Here is a 21,824-nt window from a genome sequence, read left to right as displayed (position 1 = left end):
CAAACCTCACTTAACACTATCACTTATAAGAATTTTTCATTAAGAATTTATCAATCAATTATATATAATGATATAAATAATATTTACTAAATTAAAATCCTTGATGAATAAACAACTTTGAGATATTGCGTTTCGGTATAAATTGTGTTGAGGCTTACAGTATTGTATACAACAGAAATTCGTTCTCAGATTACGCACAACATGGCTGTACAGACTAACAAATGAATAGATGTGTAACATAGTATTGTCGCTTCGGGACGGAGTGTGACGGTTAAAATACGGGGCCATCTGTAGCTGACGTTCTCATAGTCGAGTGAAACACGCTCAGTGTGAGGAGGGAAGGCAGAGTACTTCAGCCTGGCGGTGTTTTCCTGTGTTCAGCTACGCCCCTTACGTTGAAGGATCTTCCAACGCAGCGGTCAGCCACGTTTAGGACCGTGAGATTAATTCGCAAACCTGCACGCTTAAATACGACAGTGCTTGTGTATATTCTTTGTATCACAAACTTAATAATGCCTGCGTGTCCATGGTACGTCACAATGTCCTCTCAACTATCACCATTGATAGAATCTTGGTTATTAGTAGCAGCAGGGTCAGACGTTTTAGTAGTTAGAGATTAGAGGGTCGTCAGCACTACATAACTAACTAACTAGATGGCTTACGGAACCCGAAGGTTCATCACCGAATTAACCAAAGCCCTCCACCGGACCCTGTCCTGGGCCAAAAAAATCCAGTCTCCTTCGACTCCTATCTCCCATAGATCCCGCCTGACATTAACCTCCCATCTACGTCTAGGTCTCCCCAGCGGTCTCTTCCCCTCAGGCTTCCCAACCAATATCTGGTGCACACCTCTTGTCCCATCCATGCGCGCTACATGCCCCGCCAATCTCATTCTTCTCCACTTAATCACCCTGACAATACTGGGCGAGGAAACAGATTTTTAAGATCATCATTATGCAGTTTTCTCCATGTCCCATCGTCTTCCCTCTTAGGCCCAAATATCCTCCTCAACACCCTATTCTCAAACACCTGCAATCTGTGTTTCTCCCTCTGAGTGAGAGACCATGTTTCGCTCCCGTACAAAACAACAGGTAAAATCATTGTTAATGTTTCAAGTGTATTTTAGCATCATGATGTGTTTCGTCTCAAGGTCATCACGAGGTAGTGCGACACGTATGAAATGGCATTCTTGCTTTTGAACTATTATAAGCTCTTAAACAAAACCATTAGCATTCATCCAGTTCAGTACTGGTATCATAATGATGACATTCAGTTATGAACATATGGATCAGTTAAAATATTATTATTGCTAAAATTAAAATTCGTCTTGATTACGGAGGCAGTAAGCAAGTCTGAAACGTCGGTAAATTTCTACCAGACTAAATGGGTTAACATCCCAGAAGTCAGTAATGTTCATATTCACAAACGAGTGAACTTGGAATCACACCAAGATTTAAACTACCATTTGTTTGACAAAGGTGCACGATCTTCAGGGATTTCTAAATTACATTTTTGTATAATTCATATTTGTCAAACATGTCTTGTATCTTGAAATTAATTTTAAGTAATTAATAATATTAATACAGAAGACTGAATTGGTTTGAGTCGTGGAGAACTGAAAATTAAAGTTCTTAATAACGGAGCTTATAGTTAAGATGCGTCATGTTTGTGTTTACAATTCATATATATATTTATTCTTCAAGTCTATACACACACCATTTTAAATATTGATGTTAAAAATTAAAATTGATATAATTGATAATTGAGGAAACGATGAATAGCGCAGAATATTTATATCAATTTTAATTTTTAACATCAATATTTAAAATGGTTTGTGTATAGACTTGAAGAATAAATATATATATGAACGGAGCTTATATAAACTTATAATTTCAGTGTCTAATATTATTTTGCACATGATAAGCTGACAGCCCCTTAATATGACGGATGGAACAGTCTATTTGACTCTTAAAAGCTAGACGTACTGCGGACAGGTGTAGCCTATAGACTCACCCTCACACAGCCATTTCCCCCTCCAGAGCCAACCCTCGCTACCTTATCATATCAAGCAGAAGCTTGTAACTGATTAGTTCAGAGGATACATTCGAAGTAGCGTGACGTGTTCTTTGTTTTTCTTTATCTTTGGAACTAAAGTGTTGTAATCATGAAGGGGACCCTTTAACGTTGGTACGTAATGTTGAAACAGTAATATTAAATGCTAACACATGTGTTTAAGCTGTATAAATTATGATACATCTTCAGATAACCCGACACCTAACCTCGATATATTAGGCTACAATTTATGCGATTCTGCTCTGACGGATAAACAGCGTTTCAATGCGTCTTTGAACAAACTGTGCTTCATTTTCTCAGTAATGAAGCACTAACATTTTATAAGACTCGCTTAACACTTCACAACATATTAATAATATATGCTACTTCCGGGGTAGATATTTCATCGACAGGGCTCCATTTTGAAGTCGGGCTTGGCGTATGTTTTGCACAAAGTGGAACATGTAGGAATTTACAGAGATTTGGCTGAAAGTTTTGTTTTAACAGCTTCAACTTTTGTTAGTTTTGTAAAACTTAGCCGAATTGAAGAACTTTATATTTATTGTATTAATTATAAGTAGTTTTATTCCAGAAAATATTATTTTACAACAGTTAGATTGTAGGCTACACTTCCACAGGTTTCCTTGCATTACGTTACGTTAATGTTTTGCATGCATTATTCTGCCTTTACATTAATCATATTTGCAATAGAATTTAAGTTCTCTGTGTTTCTAACAGCGGCAAAGCGACATTGCACTTTACGAAAATAATAAGGGATGATTAAACTAGAGATTAAAATTTAAAAAAAAACTACGATGCTGTCTTCTCTTTTGTATGCGAGTGATGACATAGATTAAGAGTTTGGAAACAGGATGCTGAGGGAAATATTTGGACCTAAACGAGAGAGACAAAATAACAGGAGGATGGAAATAGCTGCATAATGAAGTCATTCATAATTTGTAACGTTCACCATCTGTTATTAATGTGCAGTAGCGAATACACCGGGCTGGCTGGTTAAGTGGTGCCCTGTCAGAACACTAAAATTGGAGGAGTATGAAAGAATTATTTACTATACTATTCAACAGCGACATAAAAGTAGTAATAAGTTCCCACAATAGGGTGTTTGTCAACGGCAAAAAACCTATGGCAGGCAAAAACAAATAATTTAATTAAATTAAATTCTTTACTTTAATGTGCCGACTCAACAACTACAAGAATCATATTTACAGAGTCAGAATAAATAATAATAATAACAACATTAGAAATTTTTGTTGTTGTTGGGTGGGGATTAATAATATTAAATTTCCGCAAAACCCGGATTTACATTTTCTGTACATTTTACAGGATATCAAGTGGTTTCTGAAGGAACATTAGACAAAATAAAGTGCTTGGAACTTCTACACGTGAGAACCGAAATAATTATCAACGAAAGACGTGGGCATGTTTAATTATAATTATCATTTTTAATTGTCTTACGTCTAAGAATTTAAATCGGTGTATGTAGTTGCATCTATGTGTCATTCATGCCCCATTTGATTTGACTGTCGTGGTATTGCTTCCGACTGGCTATCTGTGTGTATCCATCCGCGGTTCTGAGCTCGTGTGACGGAGCTTCTATTCTGTGTCAGTGCCAATGACATTGAAGTACGTCTTTTCCTCGCAGTAAAAAATAAAATGCGGTAACTTACTCATATACCAGTTAAATCGAACCACCGTGATTTTCCAACGTAGAGTAATACGTTTTAACTGAAAGCTATTCGTTATCGGGAACATATTTCTCAACGTGACAGAACTAGAGCATCGTAATCGGGAATTCCGGATTTTAAGTTTAGGTCCAGAGACCGTCTATCTTGACTGAGGTTTCTCGATGTTTCCTTGAGTTTCCTCCAGGCAGATACTGGGACAGTGCCTCAAATTCGAACAGGACAGCTTCGTTCCTTTTCAATTCACTATTAATTCACTAGTAAATAATTAGTTTTTAAACGAGGGGAAATCTAAAGTAGTACTTAAAAATAGAAATATATTTGCATTGATAAACCTAACACAGAAGCAATTAAAATTGAAATCATTACATATCTCTCTTTATTAAATAATACCATATTATCTAATACAGCGCAAATAGTGATTTTAAAAAATGAACATTAACGAACTGGTGTGTGTGTATCTTATAAAACGAAACTATATATTTTGTGCTATTGACAGCGTCGTCAAACACGTATAAATTGGCTTAAATTAAATACGCCAGAATTTGACGAAAATCCCTTATTAACTATATTGGAAAAACTAAACTTTTACAAAGATTTGTACCATTATATTTAAGTTGTAATCTTCTCCCATTCATTTTGCGCGTTTTCAACTTTGTTTTGGTAAATTGATTTCAGCTGACCATGGTATGTGTGCTTGTGGAAATGGGAAAGAAACGAAATTTCTTGCAACAGTGTCACGCAGTTAAAATTCTGTTTTATGTGGTGGCAGGTGCCCCAGTGGGCAGAAACTGGTCATTCGACCCACACTGGGGAAGCATGCCTGCAGAAGTTACGAAACAGGGTAAATGTAAATGAACTCAAGTCATAAAATAATCCTACGAGTTAACTTTTATAGGCCCATGTTCCGCAAATTTCTGCATTCGAAAAGAAAATATTAGCGCCTGCTTTTAACTTTTATAAGATGATTCAGGAGTATATGGATCGTCATGGATAAATGTATCAAGTTATTTTTTATAAACGTATTCTACAGGTGTTAACAAAGTTTCTGTACAGTAGAAAACACTGTTTCTGTTGACTGGAAAAAAACTATGTTTTAAACACAACACTATTTTGAATTTTTACTGTCAACAGCAAACAACTGTCATAAAGCCAGTCTACGAACCCAGGAAAATAATAACACATCTTTTATATATATATTTATATAAAATTGAATTAGTTTAGTAACATCGACATTAGTTAAATTGTTGGTACGTCATTGTAATAAATTGTACACTATTGGATAGGGCCCACTAGAATATTTTGCATCAAAGCCCGTAACTGCCAAATTTCTCATCTGAGGTTGTCAGTGGAAACCAATGTTTCTTTGAACTGATATAAGTTCCATATTTCCTCAAGAATGATAGTTTATGAATTCTGAGACACGAGTTTGTGTTTTACTTCTCTCAAAATTTCGAGGCCCGAAGTCCTTCTTAAGACGGAATGTTTAATACTTTGTTTCTTTGCGTCATTTAATTATGGTCGGTCCATCGAATGGCGCATTCAGCATCGTATACCTTGTACTGATGCATAGGATTAGCGTGTTCACTATAAAGCGAAGGATAACAATTTTAAGGACTAGAATATCTTTAAAGACTTTACAGAATACAACAAAAAACAACCTATAATCACCTTGACCGCGCCAGATCAAGGAGGTGTTCACAATTCCTGTTTTGATCAATCCGCCTTGGGCTTTCTTTACTGTGGGTGTAAAATTACAAGGTTTGAAGTGTTTTTTTTAAAGTGGGTGGGTCTTTATAGTTTCTTGGTCGAGTTTATTCTGTTTTAGTATACGACGTTTTCAAACACGGATCAGTTTATATTTTGATCTCAAATTGTAGGATTAACAGGAATTCATAAAGATGGTTTTTAATGTAATGTCAGACAAAAGGCAATGAACTGATGGTTTTCAGCTTTACAGCGTCTGTTTCACAGTAATCTGTTTTTATAGTGAATGGCGACTAATAAATATATTCAGAACCAGGTTACATTCTTGCTACATGCCCCGCCCCTGTCATCCTCTTCGGTTTAATTGCCCCGATAACATCCGGTGAGTACAATTACGAAGCTAGTCATTATGTAGTTTTTCAAGCACGTGTAAGTCCTGTGTCAAAAGTAAAATGTTTTCTTCAACACCCCGGTGTCCATTATTCGTAAATTAAGACGAAAGAAAATAATTAAAAATTTCGTGTTTATAAGAGTGAATAATAATTCAACAATGCTTTGCTAGAAGAGGTGTTATATCGACCTTCTAGAAAAAGCAAGTATCGTGTCATGACTCCTTATAACACTATTGCACTCCATAATTTTTAATTCCTGGAATTTTCATTACAGTGCATGGCAACGACGCTAGAAATGATTGAAGAGTTGATAATTTTTTTGGAATTGCACATTATTGCAAAAAATATATCATAAAAATGTTGTATTCATAATAAAATTAACAACAGAATTTAAGAAATACCCTCGGGTTACAAGTCGTGTCAGGTGGTTGAACGGTGAACAAACCATGTCTTCTGCCAACTTCATACATTACAATTTAAGAAGTTTACTGGTTATTTACATTGCAAAATTTTACATCTTTTCAGCTTCTCTCAAAGTAATTCTTAGGTTTGTTTTGTTTGAGTTCGATGCCGTCTCATTTCGTTTCATTGACATGAAAATCTTTCTTTAATATGGTGTTCAATGATTGCCCTGTACGACGGAAATAATAACATAAAACTTTTTTAATACAACAATTAATTTATACAGTTCCGGTCACAGTGGCCGCGTGGTCTGAGGCGTGGGCCTTGTACCGCTTCGTCACTGGGACCGTGGGTTCGAATCCCACTCAAGCCATGGATGTTTTTCTGTGTTGTGCTGTCCTGTGTACAGGTAGAGGCCTCGCGTCGGGCCGATCCCTCGTCCAAGGAGTCCTACCGAATGTCTATAGATCACGGAACCTCCAAAAAGAGAACAAGAAGCAGACCCTGCCAAAGCGGGACAAATGCTAAAGGAAAGGAAGAAAGAAGAATTCAGTTACACAATGACAAAAATTCTGTTCATTATATATAAATATAATTCTGGCGGATACATCGGGGGAAAATCCACTAGGGAGACATCATGGTCAATGGGAGAACAATATTAAAAATGATTTTAAAAATATCATCGAATGTTTAGAGTAGATTCATATATTTTTGTGTAGGCATTTTTGAACAGCTTTTGTGAAATGTGTAATGAGCATTGGGTTCGTAAAATTCGAGAATTTTCGTGACTAACTTGGTGAGTATTAGTTTGTTGCTGTTCCATGCCGTGTCACAAAATCTTCTGAGATCCCAACAGCAAAACACAAGCGCAGTTCTATTAAAATTACTTCGCTGATTCTCAACACGTTTCGACCTTTTCCACACGGCTGTTGGATTACGCCCAGTATTTAATGAGCAGGTATTTTCTTCAGATGTAGGCAATCGCTTTAAAACAATTCCATTGTTCTGTATTGTTTTAATTTGCTTATGAAGCAATGTTGTTTCATTAAAATACTTAATCTTTTATAGTTCAACTAATCTGTCTGTAATCAAGTTTAATTTCCGGTATGTAATAAACTATGAAAGAACAAGTAAGTTTAGGGGCATTTTGACATTAATGTTCATTACACTTTGTATCGATAATCATCACCAGAGTTTTTCTTTCAAAGAGGCCGGACGTGGAATAGTGTGTTTTTCGAGGTATTGATGTTTCAAATTATCACTGTGGCGAGTATGAAGATGGCTGTATTTTGGGTTATTGTGCAGTGTAGTCTGGTAGAAGCTGCCTCTATTATCGCTCTGATGATGGCGGCACTAAGCACCTTCAAGCAACAAACCAACCATAAAGCTAACAAAAGGTGGAGTCCTGCACAAACGCAAGACTTCGTCCCATGCTAGGTTACACCATTCCTGCGTAAGAAAGGCCTTGCTGCAAATGGTAAACAGAGCCTTACAACTAAAATTGGGTTTTGCTTACGTTAACGGGGGTTTTGTCGTGGCGGAAAGCCTTTGACTTTTCAAACTATGGGCTATTACTGCTGGTGGTAGGTTATCCTGCCAGGCGACTTGTCCTTGAAGAAACGACAAGCACCTCTGAGACATCGGTAAACATGTACCAAATAAAACCTCGGCCATCTCAAATTCTTCGCTAGAATTTTCTGGCTCAGGGTAGGGCACAATGGCAGAAATTTATGAAACTGTAATGGTATTTCGAATTCTGTTAAAATGCGGAGAATGTACACAGCAGTTGAGTGACAAGGCTACTTCATCTTCTTGTTACTTGCGGTTTATTTAACTATGCTGTCAATAGCTAACACTATACTGTCTAATGAGAAATAATTAATGTGGATACTGTTGAAGGATGCGGTCACTCGTGATTCAAGGTATTATCGTCTAATTTGTCAAGAGGACTCAGATTTAACCCAGGACCACCGGAATACGAAGAATTGATGCTAGACGCTCAACCACGTTCTTCAGCCTGTCAGTAATCCAAAGGTAGAGTTCAAATAACAAGACGTTAAACTTTACGCTTAGGGTAACAATTCTGGAGCTCTTGTAAGGCTTTGACCCTTGGGTTTTATGGATGTCCCCGTGACATCAGATTTTTCTGAGGTCAATAACATGTGCGTGGGAGGCATGCCTCGCTTGGTGACGTAATCACTGTGATTTCCGTATCCTTAGGTAACCATTAAAACCAAGCAAAATATGTAAAGGTGTCGTTGAAAATGACCTGTATAAATCAAAATTAAAATAATTCAGTAGTTTTTTTTTCGAAAATTTTCCAGTATAAAATTTTAATCACGATTATTTCATACGTACGAGCAGACGGAAGGCGGGATTTTAAATAGTTTAGTGGATGGTTAAGAACGCGGCTAGAGTGACGAACAACACGTTTCACCGACCAAACGGTTCTGAACCTTTTGGTGCTCGTGGTAAACTAGAATTAGAATAGAGAACTAAAACTTTTAATAATAGACTTATATTGGCAAGTAAAATCATTTATTGTATAAAAACATAAAATTATCGCAAAACAAAACAATGACAAAGTTACTAAAAGATACTCAATTACAGATAATATGATTTTTAGAATAATTTGAATTTTTAATCTGTGTAATGAATTTTATACTTTTCTTCTATTTTAAGCCTCACGACGCACTTGTAAAAAGCTCGCGGCACACCGGTTAAGAACCGTTGCTCTAACCTTAGCTGAACATTGTCTTTTTATCCACGTGCCAGCTGGTTTCACAAATTCTCTCTTACCCCAACCACGAATTATATTTGTGTGCACTTGTGATCGGGGCAGACAGAAGTTTTAGTGGTTTTGCTCAGCGACTCTAAGAAAAAGACGATAGGTTCCCGATAAGTCCCCAATATGGATCGTCGTTGTGGTAGTGAACTGTTTGGTTCGGGTTTGTCACAGTATCACTTTTTCATGTGCATTGTTGTTTATATGTCCGTTCCTTTAGTAAAATATCGTCTTTGTATGTGTGTGTGTGTGCACATATTTACATACTTGTTTATGTATTTCCTGTATGCATAAGGAAGTGGTAGAAGGCTAGTGTATTGAATTATGAGGAAAATTATAATTTGTACTTCCCAATTAATATTATAACGGCAAGAAAATCAAAGTGGGTGTCATAGGCGAGGCTTGCTGCACGGGTGGTAGGGTGAGAAATGCTTACAAAACATAGTCGACATTGCCACCACCATCATCGCCCTAATGATGGAGGCAGCAAGGTCCGCTGAAACGTCGGTAAACTTCTACCAGACTACACGGCGCAACAACCCAGAAGACAGTAATCTTCAGAGAAATATAACCCAAATTTGTTATAAATTGTATGTTTTGAGTTAAATATTCTAGTATGCTATACGCATGCATCGGTTCACTCTTGGGTTGTTTAAACTAAATTTTGCTTCTGTTTGATGTTTCCTCTTTCTTCCATGTTTTCTGCTTTATTCTAATGCACGTAATAGCTGAAATATTCAGCTTGATACGAGAAGAATGTTCGTGCATGACTGAGTACGATGAACTTGAGGTCACTAGCGCAGTGTAATGGATAACTACACTACAAAAACAATAATTTCATAAATACTGAAAGTTTTACAAAACTGTGGAAACATATTGCAATTAATCATACTTGTGCAGTTTTCGTAAGAGATGTTTTCTCAGATTGCAAAATAATTGTAGTTTACCTTTGAAGTAGGTCCAACTAAGCATTTATTAGTGATTATATCGTGCATTTGAGACAGTGTCAGTGGCATGTGGCACGTATGGATGGGACAAGAGGTGTGTACCGGGTACTGGTTGGGAAACCTGAAGGGAAGAGACCCCTGGGGAGACCTAGACGTAGATGGGAGGATAATGTCAGGCGGGATCTATGGGAGATAGGAGTTGAAGGCGACTGGTTTTTGTTGGCCGAGGACAGGATCCGGTGGAGGGCTTTGGTTAATTCGGTGATGAACCTTCGGGTTCGGTAAGCCATCTAGTCAGTTAGTCAGTTAGTTAGCTAGTCAGTCACGAAATGTATACAGTAACCACTTCAAATAAGTTTACTATGATTCCATTAAGCACGACCACCTTTCATGAATCATTGTCGATAACCATTGTTTTAACATAACAACGGTGGTTAAATAAACATTTTTAAATGCGAAATTTGATAATTTCACAGCAATGACTGTTATTTTCTGAATTTTGATCTGCTACCCTGAAAATCAAGGCGTTGTTTTCTTCCGAAATATTTGCATCCACCTACAGGAATACGGCACGTCATAACAAGATAATCCTCGTTTCTTATCCAAAAATCTGTGGTACTAATGCATAACGGGCTTTATTTCATTAAAATGGCGTTTGATTTATTCCCTTCTTGCCGAGTATGAAAAATAATTTGTGAAACGTAACACGGAGTAGCGTTTATTTCGTGGTTTGGTTATTTATGTTGTGGTCTTGGTAGGCGGCAGCACTTGCTACTAACGAGGGTGATGGCGGTTTTGAGGAGGCGGGCTGAAATAGAATTGAATCGTGTAACATCTTAACTGAATGTTTCCTCCTCCGTGCGCTCATCTTGTCCGTTGTAAAATTCTACAGAAAATTGTTCCAGTCGCCATTCTAAGATAAATAACAGTGTGACTACGACTTCATTAATGAGAATTCTTATCTGATAGATATATACTACTGCTACTCTAATAAATTGTGTACTCACACAGTGAAATTGTTTCAAAATGCTTAACATATTTATCCATAATAAGGCAGATTATTTTCCGACTGAGAACACATTTTATAAATTCGTTCTTTTCACGTTTTGATAAACCATAAAGCTTTGTGGTTAGTTTGTTTCAGATAAGAATCCGTTCTTGTGAATCTAGTCACACCAAAAAAATTACATTTCACAAAATACAGATTTATTTTCCATTCTTATCTTGAGACTTGCTCCATAAATAGTTCAGAGTTAGTATTCTGTTTAGGAAACGTACTGTTATTTTGAAAACTGACCATTCCCTTCGTGTTATAGAGTCTCTCTTTTGATACCTACTTTAACTAGTTCAGTCTACTTCATTCCTTCACATCCGAGTTCAGTCAGATTCATTTCTTTCTCCCGAATGGTCTAATGCTTGAGGTTCTGAGACCGAAATATTGCATGCGTCCTCATGACGTAGGACGTCTTTTCACTTGAGCTTATTAAAACTATAGAGGAGTAGCGTGAAACAGAATATTTCCACCTTCCAAACAGAGACGCAATTATGGGTCCAACGTGAATCTCATCTGCCAACCGCATGTCTCGTCTGCAAAGACAGCTATCATATTCTGCATTATTACAGCTGATGTTTGTACAACATTATATATCCGATGTTATTTATTTTAATAATATATGTGTTATTGTCTTTAGTAATATGAACCATAAATTTGATATTTTATTGATCTGACATAAATAAATCCCTGTTTTTACGCTTCAAGGCTATAGACCAAGACTGTGTTTTGCAAACTGTCTTTATTCTAAAAATCTGCTCTGTTGTACATTAAATCTGGTCTCTGGACCAAATTCAAGAACATAGACTGAGGATGCTAAGGTGAATATATAGAAATATGAGAGGTAAATAAGGAGATTAGTGGAATTTACATGAAGAGCAGCTTCATACAATGTGGATCAGTTGTTTATTAGATATTAATAGGGTGATTATTGAGAATGTAATTAAATAGATGGGCACTCACTATGCATTGGAAGTCGATTGTCGGTCACCTAGGCAAAAGTATCCCGCGTTTTATAGAACCCGAGAGCTCACTAAAGACCACAATCCTAAGCCACACGGTTCTATTGTTTTCCCCTAAAATCGATTCTAACACTATTCTCCCATCTATCTTTTGGTTTTCTCAGTGATCTCTTCCCTTCAGGCTTTATCACTAAGCTTTGGTACCCATTATTCTTTGTTTTATGCCGCCGATCTCATTATCCTCGATTTGTTTATCTTAATAAGATCTTGTGAATTACATAAATTATGAGGCCTCTCATTATGCAGTTCTTTTACTCAAATTATACAATGGACAAGACAGAGATATAGAAAGGATAAAAATGTTTGAGATTTGCGTGACAAATTTATAAATGCGTGTGACACGTAGTGACTGTGTTTTTATTTACAACGAAGTGTTAGTTTTAAAGGAAATCTATTTAAATTTGAAAACTTTCAAATCTTTTAAGACTACTTTAAAGGCGTGTACAGGAGACCCTCGATACACCTTGTGGTTAAGTACCAGGAAAGTCTAACTTATATCGAAACGACGAATATGTGGAGTTATTTCTCTTGGAGAGATACGGGACTTAAGATAATCCGAACTATGTAACACTTTATTTAAACCTATTTAATTGACATATCTAAGCATTATTTTTTAAATAAAGCATATATTACACATTTTTAATAGAAAGACACGCAGTTGTTGTATTTTTAAAACACTTTACCGTAACTAGGGTTTATACAAAAACCGACTTTTGAAAAAGCCGGTTTTTAAGCCCGGTTTTTAAAAACCGACAAACCCTAACCCTAACTCTACAATTGAGGCACTTCACTTCATCTTAATGCCACGAAGCCCTGGTGAGTTATGTGGGATGCTTGGGTTCATTTTTAAAGAAATAGAATGTAGTCACCTGTCTCGATCAGATTCTTAAGTCTTTCCGGATGCGTGCGTATTGCCTTTTTCTCGACACTGGATGTCTGTTTCTACACTCACGCGTTTTTAAAACACGCATTTTGTCAGGAGTCGGTGAAGGCGTTCATGGGTAATCTTGATTGTTTTCTCTTTCTCACCTCCTTCAGGTCCTAGTGCCTAAGTGCTGGTCGGCATGTTATGTCACGAAGGGACTCTATCAGCGAAGTAGCAACCATTCCATTTGTTACAGGATTTAAGGTTCTGTTGACGGTGAATATGAAGATGGCTGTCGTTTGGGTTGTAGTGCTGTGTAATCTGGTAGAAGTTTACTAATGTTTCTGAGGTCCTTTCTTCCTCTATCATTAGGACGATTCTTCGCCCTGATGATGGACTACATGCCGCTACAACCAAACGTTAGCCATCTTTATCCCATTTCTTGTTTTTTTCTTGTATCACTTATTTATGGTGTATTTTTTACTTCAGAATATTTAAAACGTACTTATTTTAAATGTGTCCAGTGTTCTTAAAGATCGCTGGAGTTTAGTCCCAAACAAAGTTCAATATCAACATCCCATTAACATTTCAAAACACGTTCTAACACATCCAGTTTAAATTCTATAGTAATATTATTGCGCTCCATTTTATGTTAACCTCCTGCACTGATCTCATTGTCGAAAGGTTACACAAAGGATCTCTACAACAATACTAACACAGCTTACGTCTGGGACAGAGAATAATCAGATAGGATGCTGCGAAGAGATGTTAAGATGACCCAAAACCAAATTACAAATCTTCCATTTTCTAATCCAAAATAAAATAATTCGAAACCAACGCAAAGTAAATTTTTGCGTTTGGTTTCGCACGAATATCCTTTCTTTATAACTTAGACCCTTTTTACTGGGAATCAAACAACACATGTTTTTTATGATGAAGCCATGTCGTGATCAAAGAAGAGCCAGTGGAGTGCGTGTTGGTCTGAAGGGACAATACAGACAGCTTTTTACTCGACCGGTGTAGTTACACCCAGTGACCTGACTTCTTCTTTCATGATGACCTTAGAAGCAAGTCCGTTGCTACGTAGGAGTGTTGAGAGGCAATTCTTTTTACACCTTTCATGTTATCTGGTTAGCCTACGCGCTTTGGAACTTCAGCTGTTGACACATTTGTTAAGATCCATTTTAATTTTGTTACTCTGTTCATAGTACGCCTAGGTCTTGCAAGCTGGTATCTTTCATTCAGTGTCTCTATTAAAAATGTTGCATAGATTGTTCATATCTCATGCGTGATAGACACATTTTCGTCTTTGATTTAATTAGGTATACTAATAACATTTGGTGGAGTAACATTTATGAAACTTTCCTCCTTTATTTTTTTTCAACCTGCTGTTACTTCCTTCTTCTAGACACAAATATTCTCCTCGTCTTCCTGTTCTCAAACATCATCATTCTATTTTCTTAACAGATCGTGTTCTATAACCATACAAAGCAACAGATATTTTTTTCGTAAATTTTAACCTTTACGTTTCTACAAAGCGGATATAAAGACAGAGGATTCAAAATTATATGATACCAGTCATTATTCGAATTTGATTTGCACCTTTTCCAAATACTTAAACTCTACTTTTGGATAATCCTATTTGTTATATACAGAATTCTGTGACATCAGATTACTGATTATATTTCTTGTTGTCTGTGTACTGGGACGTATAATAATTGCCTATACAGTACTGTTTCAGCATTTAATTTTGAATATTTCTGTCCTTAAATAATTATTTTATAATGGGGCCATATTCCAGTATATTTTCTATCCCTAAAGTTGGTTCTTGTTGAATATTACAGGTTTCCTGGAATTTTCCAGAGTAATCTGTGAATTAAACTAATGCTACTGTCCCCCGAGTTTTTCTCACAAATTCAATTCCATTTAAATTGAAAACATTTCCGAAGTTCCATTATAATTAAGTACAAGAGCTTGTATCATTCGTAATTAAGGCTTGTAACACTCGTGTTGTTAAAGAATTTTCGTACAAGTGCACTGAATTTTCTGAATCTAACGTAATAGTTTTATTTATATCTGCTAAAATTTCATGTTCTTATTGCCTTGTCGCATTTTGCGCTGTGTAGTGTAATACTGACCGACGTTTCAGATAGCTTACTATTTACATTGCCCTGATGATGGAGGCAGCAAGATCCCTGAAACATCGGTAAGGAATGGGGCCACATTTCACGAGACAGCCATATTTATTGATACAAATTTCTTATAAATTTCGTCTGTGGAATGTTTGTGCTAGGCGATTGAAAAGTCACACAAGACATATTAAAATATTTATCGGTAGATGAAATTCAGTACAATTCGATTAGGTTAATAAAAACAATATTTATGTGAGTGTATTAAAGAGCCCGCGTAGTTCACGTTATGTGGTAACTTGCTAGCAGCAACACACCAGTTTTATTCAAATAGTCGAAGTGCAAGGAAAATATCCGACATCTCGTTCTTATTTCGCATGCCAGAACGAGTTCGGGGGTGCTTTCCTCGATTCTCCTGTGCCATATGAATCGACAGTATCTCGTCCAATGAATCGTTTCCGTGACACAGGAACTCACATCGAGTTGCATTAGACATGAGGAAAAATAATGGATGTTTATATCACTGAATGCTGTTCGCATATAAATACGTAATATAACAGTCTTTTTATTTCAGTTTGTGTGAACACTGGAGGATTCTGTAGAATTATTTATGCCTTACTTTTGAATGTATTTCATTTAGTTTGCCCAACAGTGTATAGAATGCAGCACTGTACATTCACTGTCAGCCAAGCCAGGATTTTGTTTAAGCCTTTGAGGTAGGTTTTTAAACCTACACATTTGTGTTGTTGGTCGACTAATTGTAAGGTGTTGCTGAGAATGCAGCTTCCTGCAGTTCCACATGGTCCAGAGGACTACCATGGTAATCTTTTTATACATACACTCCTCAAAGTCTATCTTTGAGCAGGGTACATTTTTACAGAAGAAGAGCAACTGATGTATGAACGGAAGCTATCACAGCAAATATAGAAATTATTTTCGGGCTCTCAGTCGTGCAAGCCAGTGGTATTCAACCTTTTTTGTTTGCGTACCCCCAGATATAATTTCTCTTCAACTTTGTACCCCCAAAGTTGTTGGTGTATAATTCAAGTTATACATAGTATATAATCTATATCTAAAATAAATTAAATAAATTACATTACTGATTATTCAGTGTTTATCATAAAATAATATATTTTTTTTAAATTTCACGTACCCCCTAAGTTGTCTTCGCTTACCCCCGGGGATACGCGTACCCCAGGTTGAATACCACTGGTGTAAAGTACCAATATTAAGCCAACTTACACGGCTGGTAGCCCGGGAAGAATTTATTATAATAGCAGCTCAGTTATTCAACATATATCCCGCCGTTTTTAAGACTCTAATATTCATTACATCGTACAGCACAACTTTAGTCCCTGTTCTAAGCCAGATTAATCCAGTCATTATCGTCACATTATTTGTGTATGTATGATACATTTTAATGTTTTTCATACATTCATGTTTGTCTCTGATCTCTTCCGTTCAGGATTTCCGATTGAAATTCTGTACTTAGCTCTTATTTATCTCAGGTGTACTATATCCCTAATATTATTTGCTGAAAAGTACAAATTTTGGTCACCGTTGAATACATTTCTCCAGCCATTTATGGCTTCATCCCATTAGGTCCAAACATTCTCTCAGACAGTCTCAACCATAGTGAGTTTACAGGTTCTCACGGAGGCAAGTATAACAATGAAATTTTAGGTTCTGGCAGCTACGAGTTTGAAAAGGATAGCCTTCTGGTACACTTCACCCTGATAATGGAAACCTTGAAATTTTGCGGGTTTACACGGCGAGATATCTTCGAGAATTAAGATGACTGTTTTTTGTTGGATGCGCGGTCCTGTAGTCTCGTAAAAACTGACTTGACATTACAAAGGTAGGAACTGCCTCCATCATCAGACTGGTAGGCAAAGCACCTCCGAAACGTCCGTCAATTTATACCACAAGACAATCGAGAAAAGTCACTTCACTCTATCAGTGAACTTTCCAGAAATTGAGAAACTGAGTTTTACACCCATACACTTCCAAGGACGGCTTCTTTCGCCCCCAGGTTGAAAATGGAGGGAAAGGCCTCCAGGTACATTGTTTGGGAATATATTTAATGAGCAGTCGCGCACAGCCGACAGTGGGCGGATCTCCACTTGAACGTAATTATGAAGTCGGTGGTGTTAATACGTGTTTTTAAATGCAGGATGCAACCAACAACACGGCTTTTACTAGGCGTTTGAAGAGTGTCGCATGCAATTAGTGTTGGAAACTCTGGGACAGCAGAGCAGTTAATCATTATCTCCGTCCGTAAATAACTTTCACGTTTATGTAGTGTAATGATTTATCCTGTCAATGTGTGTTATTAAACTGTGATTTATGATTGCCATCAAGTTTCTCATATTTGATACGGCAAGACACGTATGTTTATTTCCAGTAATAAGAAGAAAGTGGCTTATGTCTGTCCGTGTTTAACAACTTGAGATCCGCTAAATAGATTTCTGTAAAATTTGATATTGAGGACTTTCACTAAGTTTGTAGATACATTACATTGTTATTTAAAATAGGACTAGAATGACAGACCCTTAACATGAAGACCTAAATGAGTTTCTGCTCTTTAATATTTACTGGAACAAAACATGATCCGAACAAAAGTGTAGAGAGAAATTAAACACATAATTTATGCCCAGTACAGTTTTCTTTGGGATTAATTTTAGAGTTTTAGATCGAAACACATGGAATTTTAATGCTCTGTCATCTGATGGACTCATTCTAAGCTTCCTGTAAGAGAGTGTCCACGAACTGAAAATAAGGAGTCTATTTTAGAGTGAATGCGCAGAAATTTTACGTAGTGCGTACAATTAAAACCTGCTTATTTAAAGATTAACAGTGTCAATAGGGAACGGTTTAATATGGCCATCATCAAATTGCAGCATGTAAGAAGGACCCTAACTTTAAAACTAAGGACTTGCGGAAGAATAATAAACTTTTATCAATTGTAAACAGTTTAATGAAACTTCTGGTTTGTGACAGGCAGCTCGTTTCTTTCACATCTGTGCATTGTTAGCTTCTCAAGAACTATTCTGTTCACTGAATTTGGCTTAGTTACTATTGGTTGTTGAGTTGGGATGTTGAAATAAAGAACTGAATTGTCAATAATAAATCAACCTTATTATTATAATTTATAGCCCGTGAAAATGTTTACCTAGACTGATTTTCTTTTCTGGACTTTGTTTCCGGATTATGTTTATTTTATACTCCAGTAGAATATATTTGGTTTAGAACTATATACAGAGATCTGTGGCCGCCTAACACCAGGTTTTCACGGCCACAGTCCTTACATACGTAGCACTATTCGCACTACTGCTTACTACAACTTTTCCCAAATGCTACTCTACATGACTATTCTTTAATCCCTAATACTATTTACATAACTCTTTCTTATTGCTCTCGTGCCTTCTATCCCAGTGGCAGTTCTAAATTCCTAATTTTGACCTGCCTTTTACATCTTACTTTGTACAGAAATTTCCCTACATTCCTGACCTCCGTGTCATTCGTAGTGCTTAAAATTTTCTTGAAGGCCAACTCTTCACCAACGGTGAACCACTTGTTCCTCAGGAGCCGTTCCCTCCACCTCCCGGTTTCCGTACACTTTAATAGTATGTGAATCTCGCTTTCTGTCGCCCCACATAAAGGGCATATTTTCCCTCTCAGCTTCCAAATACCAGCTCTGAACCATGCCCATCCCTCCCTCTCCGCCCTTGTACAGCAACCAATGTAACCCTGTCTACCCCACCCCGATTTCATCTCCCCGTACAACGCCAATGATCTCTTTTCTCTAATTTTAGCAAAAACGTTCTGTCGTTCTATGGCGTTGCACCTCTCCTTTAAAATTTCACACGTCCTGCCCACACTTCTTCCTTGCGGATCCTGCCAAATATACCCCAACCCTAATTTATCTAATTCCTCTTTTAATTATTTGTAGATGTACAACTCACAACTGAAGTTTGTTCGTCTAATATGGAATCACCTTGTATACAGAACTGTAGACTGTACTGCATCATGACTTATAGTAACATTAGTTGCATGTAGAATGAAGTGAAACTGAGGAAATTACATAATGTGGAACTTGTACAGTCCTGCAAGCATTTTATGAGTGTTTATCTAAGAAGTTAATATAACCTATGTGTGTAGTAGTTCCAGACCCGGAGGAGAAATCATAAACTTAAACAAAAATTTCCTAGGAAAATGTTTTGGAAAGACGGATAAGTTTGTTGAAATATAGTCTGCAGATGTTGATTAGAATAAACCGATTCAAAATATTTCTTGGGCGGATTTGTGTATTGATACGTTAACATGCAATTTATAACACTAGAGTTAGTTGCTCGGACTTTTAGTTTAGTGGTAACTACACATACCACCTGCTTTAATAATCGGTACCTCTGATTTTTTTATTTATGGATTTCGTGTGATTCTCAGTGTAAACAGGGACTATTTCTTAAACCTCAGAAATCAGTTGATTTTTGTAATGGTGAAGTGCTGTGTTTATTTCGCGTTTGGACAGAATTTTTAAAAATTATTTGGACGTATTTCGGCTTCAAATATATATAACGCGTGGTGATGGAATGTAATATTATGAGATGGTGAGAAATGTGGGCCAATGCAGTCGTCATATTTTTCATTGTTATTTTTGAGTACATATTTAGGTTAAAATCCACAAAGGAACTTAAGCAAGATGTATGCTGCCCGTGGTAACATACAAACCAGGGACATTCCGAATGCAGGACTGCTGGTAACATTGCCGTCACGTGTAGGGGCACAACGCATAATTGCATTTTTTGTGTCAGCTGTACGTGGTAGCTGTTATTAATATAAACACGCGAAAGCTAGTCACGTGATTTGCAACTGGTAGTGTAGACTTTATGTAATGTCAACTATAATTGGTGAAAAGTACACGGGTCGAGATCTAAGCACTGTAAAGCTTGAACCTCTTACCTGAAACTTATATCAGTCACTGTAACTTGCAGCCATTTATTCTTATCGTGATTGAACATCTGTACTTTCATTTATTTCTGAGTCCAGGGAGCTACACAGCATGCAGGAGTTTGTGGGGAGAGTGATAGCTCCTACGTGTTCTTTACCTCGATACTAGTTGGGGGTTAATGGTCAGCGTTATCGCCCGGCACTCGCTTTACCCGCGAGGATAGGACTCTGGCCCCCAGAGTCGGGGGACGGAGATTATTTTCTTCTGGCAGGACTCCAACTCCTGTTATCCAGTCCATATATTCAGACATTACACTGATTGAGTTACGTTGGCTCATATGGAGCAAAGTCCTTCAAAATTTAATAATCGTTTAGACAGTCAGTAAATTCTCCGTATTTTAAGACACCCGCATCTTTATCACCGTTTATACGAGAACCCGCCACTGAACTATTTTCTGAGTCAGATGAATCCAGCCCAAAACTTTGCCACCATATTTTAATGATCCATTTTAAAATTATCCTTCCACCTTCGCCTAGACTTTTCGAGCTATTTTCCTTTCAGTCCCTTGCTACAGTTTTTACAAAATGATATTCTAAGTTCCAAATCACATGTACGAGGTGCGATCGGAAAGTTTAAAGACTGTGTCAATAGAGGGCGAACAGGATGTAGTACGAGATTCTGCCGCTAGGGGGTGCGGCCTACATTCATAGTGAATCAGTGTGCCAGCCGGCATCATCGAATTAGCATTTGTTTCTTAGTTACGGGCGTTTTGGTAGTGCATTACACCGACCCTCCTGAGATTTCGAAATGGCGGATTTTCATGAACAAAGAGTGTGCATCAAATTTTGCCAAAACGGCTACGGAAACCTATGAAATGCTAAAGCAAGCATTTGGGGAGTCCGCAATGGGTCGTGCACAAACTTTTGTGTGGCATTCACGTTTTAAAAATGGCCGAACTTCTGTCGATGATGACGAGCGTTCTGGACGACCATCTTCGAGCACAACGCCCGAAAATGTTACGAAGATTCGGCAGGCCATTCACGAAGATCGACGTCGTACCATCAACGACTTGTGCGACATTGTTGGAATAGGCTATGGGACCTGTCAGCTGATTCTAAAGGAAGAACTCCACATGCGACGCATCATGACAACGCGCCAGCGCACACCGCCCTAAAAGTTCGGCAGTTTTTGGCCTCAAACACCATGGCCGTCATCCCGCACCCTCCTTAGCTCCGTGTGACTTTTTCCTCTTCCCAAAGATAAAAATTCAGCTAAAGGGAAGGAGATTTGAGACGATAGAAGAGATTCAGGCAGAATCGCAGAAGGTGCTTGACAGGCTGACAAAGAAAGATTTCCAGGGATGCTTCCAGGCTTGGGAGCGGCGCTGGGATCGTTGTGTTCACTCCCAGGGGAACTACTTCGAGGGTGATGGATGAATTTAATACCTGAGATAAGTGTACGGATTTTTATACGCGCAGTCTAGAAACCTTTCGATCGCACCTCGTACTCCTTCAGTTGACCAATAATTGCTAATTTTATTCAAAGTGTCACTGTACTGGTTAGAATATTTAGTTTGTATTATGATAGTCAGAAGTTTGAATTCAATTTTTAATAGTCTACTTACTTGCATTTGCAGTATTTGAATTATGGGATTTAGATTATGTTCGTTATACAAATTTAAATTCTTCCTGCGGTTTGTTTCCCATAACAGAAAATTATTTCCAAATTCATAATATACAATAAAATTCGTATGATGTATTTTTCACTTTGAGTTTAATTATTCTGGTCGAATTTTTCCACCATCGTGGAATCTTGAAC

At 37.3% G+C, this 21,824-nt stretch overlaps 1 long non-coding RNA gene across 1 annotated transcript in view; it reads left to right on the top strand.

The window, feature by feature from the left end:
* Positions 1–2,102: 2,102 nt before the first annotated feature.
* Positions 2,103–21,824, top strand: part of LOC147873734 (uncharacterized) — a 60,109-nt gene continuing 40,387 nt past the window's right edge. The window contains exon 1 of the long non-coding RNA XR_015535312.1: positions 2,103–2,187. This is a non-coding gene — a long non-coding RNA (uncharacterized LOC147873734). The remainder of the gene's footprint in view (positions 2,188–21,824) is intronic.

This window comes from Zootermopsis nevadensis, unplaced genomic scaffold (assembly GCF_977971745.1).
Source record: "Zootermopsis nevadensis isolate Lab colony 2312 unplaced genomic scaffold, Znev_1.0 Znev_ptg000016l, whole genome shotgun sequence".
In the NCBI taxonomy this organism is placed as follows: domain Eukaryota; kingdom Metazoa; phylum Arthropoda; class Insecta; order Blattodea; family Termopsidae; genus Zootermopsis; species Zootermopsis nevadensis.
Note: the sequence above shows the minus strand (reverse complement) of the source record. Positions and strands in the feature narration are given on the sequence as shown.